The 6,000-nt window shown below is 40.3% G+C and overlaps 1 protein-coding gene across 3 annotated transcripts in view; it reads right to left on the reverse strand.

Moving 5' to 3' along the window:
• grik4 (glutamate receptor, ionotropic, kainate 4) overlaps window positions 1-5,755 on the reverse strand; it is a 299,291-nt gene extending 293,536 nt beyond the window's left edge. For all 3 annotated transcript variants that reach the window (XR_015095554.1, XM_086080252.1, XM_086080249.1), the window contains exon 1: window positions 5,091-5,755. The gene's annotated coding sequence lies outside the window, so the exon portion shown is untranslated. The remainder of the gene's footprint in view (window positions 1-5,090) is intronic.
• Window positions 5,756-6,000: the final 245 nt, after the last annotated feature.

Here is a 6,000-nt window from a genome sequence, read left to right on the forward strand (position 1 = left end):
CCAGTATCGGTTTTTCAAGTAAGGGGCGGTCATTAATTGCGCATAAAAATAAAAAAATTGCGGCGTTAAAGGAATAACTCAAAATTAAAAGACTAATTTTGACACCCCTGAATAAAACCTAATTAAATTACAATAAGTGCAGTGCATAATCTTCTAAAGTTATTTGCATCACAAAGATTGTCTCAATTTCAATCCCTCGATTGCCAAGCTGCCAACTTCTAAAGTTGGTTTGTAGCTTGAATTCCTGTTGCGAAGTATTAACCCTAGTTGTACTGCGTACTTTTTTCTTTTTTTTTTTTAAACTTTTTTTCCCATATATAAACCAAAAAGGAGAGCACGTCTTACCTAGCGTATGCATATGGTGGCATTTTTTTATTGGCTGCCGCAGGATGGCTTCGCTTGTGGGTGCCACACAATAAAAGGGACACAATTCCCACACGACATGTTCAGCCGTCCTTCTTCCGGTTAACAGCTGTGCATTAATATGAAAATAAATACATTTAAAATCAACCCCAAAGGCTCATGTATTACATTCATTGAGAAAGATTAAAACAAAGGACATTTCCCCCGATAATAATAATTTTCATTCGTTTCCTCAATGTAAAAAGTTTGTTTTTTTAAAGCATTTTTTTTTTTATTTCGATAACTAAATGATTTTTTGTTTTATTTTAGTATAAGTTATTTTGTTAGTTATCATAAACTATAAAAAAAAAAAAAAAAATCTTCTGACACAACTCACTTTTTCAAAATCTTTTGTCAAGCTTTAATTGAAAGTTTTGTATTGAGGACCCAAATGCAGGAAGCACGGGTCAGGCAGGTGTGCTCCCAAAAATGATTGCGTGACAAAATATAAAAAGATAACAAAGCTCTTTGATGCTAAATTAAGAACAAACCCGTACACACAGAAACATTCCAAGACATGTGTGTCCAAAAGAAAACGATGAGGACGTTTAACAGCTGTAATGTGCCTGCCAAGCCTGGAGTAGCGCTGTAGCGCAGCCGCAGGGAGTTAACGGAAAGCGTAGAAGAAGAATCAGCAAAGGCGCCGCCGTGCGGACGAAACTCGTGCGGATACGTTGAAACGAGCTTTCGTGTGGACGGGGTCGAAATACAAGCAAACTAACGAGACAATGACGGTCCAACTTAGCGACCCAGAGCACACAAGCGCACGCACACACAGCCAATTAAGCCTCTATGAGAATTACAAATTTCTCACCAGCCGTCTTATTTACTTTATTACTTTGACCTTTTATTCATCCGACATCGGTCATTTCTGGTAAATGTGCCTCAGACGTGATTATCTGTACAGATAACGAGGGAGAGATATTTTCTCCTCACACAAATAATCACTTAACGACTAATCAATTAACCTTTACAAAAATACATCCGTTATGATCTGTGATGATGAATATTCATCTCCGTGAACTGCAACAGGTACACTTTCAAAACCTCCAATTAACCCAAACTGTAACAGCCGTGCCACTTGCAGCTTCTTTGTCAAAATACCACAAGCAAGCACACAAATAAAAACAGCCACATGGGGACAAGCGGCGTCATAAAATTCCACTCAGCGGGAGCCCAAAATTGAATTTACTGCCAGAGAAATTGGATAACATACTGGGAGTTGTACCATAAATGCCATAAATCCGTACGAGCGTCGTCCAATGTGACACCTGAGAATGTGTATGTTCATTCATGTATGCTACCAACAACAAACAACCCCTGTTGGGCTCAAGAAGACATTTGTTGTTTTCATATTAAATGCCAAAATCAACAGGAAGTGACCCACAACTGCACCCCCCCCCACAAAAAAAAACCCCAGAAGTGACCAAAAATCATTAGCAAGTGATCCTAATTGAACATGAGGTGACCCGAAAATGCCCCAAAATCAACAGGAAGTACACCAAAATCAAACAAGAAGTGATCTGGATGTGCCTAAAAATCAACAGGAAGTTCCCCAAATTGAACAGGAAGTACCCCAAAATCAAACAAAAAGTGATTTGCATGTACATAAAAATCAACAGGAGAAATTGAAGATTTTGAAAGGGCAAAGACGAAGCAAGCCTGGTCCGTATTTAATAACTTTAAAAGTCTACTGTCTGATAAGACCTTATTTTTTTTTTTTTGAGTGTTTTCTTTTTCTTGTGTCTTGTTTGACAGCACCGTTTATGTGCTTAGTTTGACTTGGATGTTGAAGTGTGAAAAAAAATCGACAGGAAGTTTACCAAATTGAACAGGAAGTCATCCAGAAGTGTCGCAAAATCAACAGGAAGTGCCCCAAATTGAACAGGAAGTCGCCTAGAAGTCAAAAAGTCAGGTGAACTATTTCTATTAGTTAAACTTTTTTTTTTCATTTAATTTTTTATGAAAACCTAGAAAAAAATGTTTTGTGTACATTTATAACAGAAATTTGTGATTAATCGTGAATCTATTGAAGTCATGCGATTAATTACGAATACAAATTTTAATCGTCTGGCCTTATTATGAAGTCAAAATAATAGCAAAATCCTTGTATAATTGGCAACCTTTAAAATGCATGTACGGTATAGATATATTGATTGATTGAAGACCACAGACAGACAGATAGATATCCAATGAATAGGGAGAAAAGGGACAAATTATGCTTTTAAAAGCACATTTCCATTGTCATTTCACCCACGCACACATGCACTAATAATGCCATGAGGATGACCACGCGTGACATTAACTGCAAAATAAACTTTTTATCCCAGTCGGGAGGGATATTTGTTCAGAAGACGTAACTCACATTAGCTTGTAGCGGCAGCTAGCAAGAAGTTCAGCGTAGCATGCCACAGGATCGACTCTCACCTGAAACTTTTCCTTCGTTGAAGATAAATCGCTCCTTCAGCAAGACAAGTTTGTTCACTTACTTCCTCCTTTCGTCCGTGAACCCTTTTAAACAGGCCGCGTGCCCTACACGACGTCAACAAGTCTCTCTCTCTTGCTTGCTCGCTCGCCCGCTCTCTCTCTCTTTCTCACTCGCTCTTATTTTAGGACTTGTAATCCCTCAAAATAATCCCCATTTTTAATAAATGTACCTGTAATCTGATTACATGTGTTTTCCTGTAACTGTAACGGAATACAGTTACATTTTTTTTTTGTAATCTGATTACGTAAAGGCGGTAAATGTATTCCGTTACTCCCCAAAGCCTTCTCGTGGCACCCTTCCTTCGCCACACATTAAAAAAATAAATACAAATTGTCACTATCACAGCTTCATGATGATGAACCAAAAAAGTTCATGCAGTATCGGAAGAATAATTACACACAATTTACCGCCCCAGGGTCTGAACCACGTGGCCTTAATTAATTCCGCTATAGATTGAAAGTGAGTCCACGTGCTACATATCATTAGCCTAATAGCATCTTTGTACTAAATTGGGGTTTCTCTTGTTTTCTTGAATGTCGAAATATGACTTAAGGCAAGTACGCTATTAGCTAGCGATGAGCTCATACGTCACAAAAGTGCGATCCCAATCTTGGAAAAAAGCGAGTGGCCAACTAATAAGGACAGAGGAGGGTTGTCATGGTGATCGCTTGTATATTTTAATCCTACAAAAAAAACAAAAAAAGGCTCAATAGCTTATATTATCCAGTAAATGAAAGACTGGTCGAGTCGTATCATCCAAGGGACACTTTGTCACAGATGTGCAGCAAAACCCTCACTGCCATAATGGAAGCGATCCTCCGAGGCTGCGGCACAGCGCCTCAACTTAAACTGCCAACAGATTAACTTCTTCACCGCAAATTGATTCTGTTGAACGACTATCTGACTGATGAGCCCCAGACAGAATGCTTACAGCATTTATTCATTTTGGGATCAACGCACAAAGTACTCGAGCTTGCCTCAAAAGAGTCTCAGCCAATACACATCTTTTTCTTTTTTGAAATAAATAAGTGAGTGAAATGATCTCTCCCATGAAAGTCTTGTTGTTTAGACATCCTACTGCCTAGGGTCCTAATTAGACAGCATTCATGTTTTGCTGTTTTCACACATTATGAGTGTGATAAACAGATATATTATGGACAGACACATGTCACGGTAAATATCTATAGAGGGCGCCATGAACATTGCATACGTCACTTAGTTAGCATTCCGTTTTTACAAAGTCCTCTGAGGGTACGGACGGGGATCAAAAACCAGAACTAAATTCCAGTGATTACATTCCTAGGACTCGTTTGTATTCCTGCCTGGTGGTTCGCTTATCGATTCCTCTTGCATCGCAAACGGGCGATGATGTCACACGCGCTAAAAGCCTATTTTGGTTCGGCACTTTCCAACATGGCGTGAAGGCAGAAGCGTTCAAACATGATGCAGGGGCAACTTGCGACACTTGTAAGTTAATTGCACTTAATTTTGTCAACTGGAGGAAATACTTCCAATAAAAAAAATTTTTTTATATCATCATAAATTATGATATCATGATATGGGCATTTATTATTCAGTAATCCTCAAACTGTGGTACTCGTACCACTCGTGGCAAATCTGACTCACTCCAGTGGTGGTTTAAAGAATTATTGCCCAAGCACAGCTATTTAAATTTTTACCACAATTTAATTAACGTGTGTTAATTTTCAAACCGTGCATGTTACAATGCCTTGCATTAAAGAAAACTGAATTTTGTATCAGAATTGCATGACGGGCCATATCAAACGCTCTTGCGGTCCACGTGTTGCCCACGAGCCTTACGTTGCCCAACCTCTTAGCTAGCTGGCGGCAATCCCTATTGGTCCACAAGGGGGAGCCACTAGATAGATGGATGGATGGATAGATAGATAGATAGATAGATAGATAGATAGATAGATAGATAGATAGATAGATAGATAGATAGATAGATAGATAGATAGATAGATAGATAGATAGATAGATAGATAGATAGATAGATAGATAGATAGATAGATAGATAGATAGATAAATGAGCTTGCACTAATTAGGCTGCAGCAAGTATGACTGAGATCTGATTGGCAAAGTTTAAGGAGTAAAACAGCATTTAGATCGCAGTTCGTTTGCCTTCAAATCAACCTGCTGCATTAACATAAAACAAATTTTTTTTTTTTAAGTATCTTACCTGCCTCCTTTTTCCTCTCCCAAAATAAGACAACTGCTCCTCCTTGAGAGACGAGCACATCAAATAAGCCCAAGTGCCGCGCGGATGTTCTTCATTCCCGTTCAAAAGTGAAGATCCAGAGACGCAAGCAGTCGGTGCGCATCATCCGGAAGAGTCCGAGCAGTCCGTATAAAGCCGAAGAAGACTTGGCATGTTTGCTCGCCCTCGCCAGTCAAATCACATCGCCGGGGGTCCACACCATCAATTGGGCTCATTTGAACACGCGCACCGGCCAGGCTGCGCATCCCGCATCCCACTGAGGCGCAACAAAAGAGACATCCAAAAAGACATTTAGCCTTTTTTTCCCTCCCGTCCCTCCTCACTCCAAAGCGATGAATGCGAACCACCTTTTCACATATTCAGTAGTTGTGTGCGTGCGCGTGTGTATAGTCCCAATCGGCTCGACTGCATCCACCGCAGTCCACTCAAAGGATGCAGAGCAGACTGAAGCTGAAGCGCGGGAGGCGAGAGCGCCTTCTCCTCTTTGCGCGCACACGCATACACGCGCACACGCACGCGACCTCACGCACACACCGATGAGATTACCGGTGCCGTCCCCTCAACACAGCTGACCGGGCGCGAAAAGAAATAGGACGCGTGTAAGCCTGCAACAATGCGCTCGTCTGTTCTTCTTCAAACGTGTGAATTAGCAACATTAAAAAGGTACATACAGTAGCCGAGAAAGCGTTATTAGGGAAGACGAGGACAGGAAACATTAAAAACACCCTGAGTGTTAAAACTACAAAAGGGTGGACAAGTACACAATGTCCACAAAAGTGTTAGGACACGTGGTTATTGCACAAGAAAATGAAACGACGACAATTAGAGTCACAAATGAACCTAACGTGCATGTTTTTGGAATGTAGTGACA

This window comes from Leptonotus elevatus, chromosome 7 (genome assembly GCF_054856555.1).
Source record: "Leptonotus elevatus isolate MCC_2025b chromosome 7, RoL_Lele_1.0, whole genome shotgun sequence".
NCBI classification, from domain to species: domain Eukaryota; kingdom Metazoa; phylum Chordata; class Actinopteri; order Syngnathiformes; family Syngnathidae; genus Leptonotus; species Leptonotus elevatus.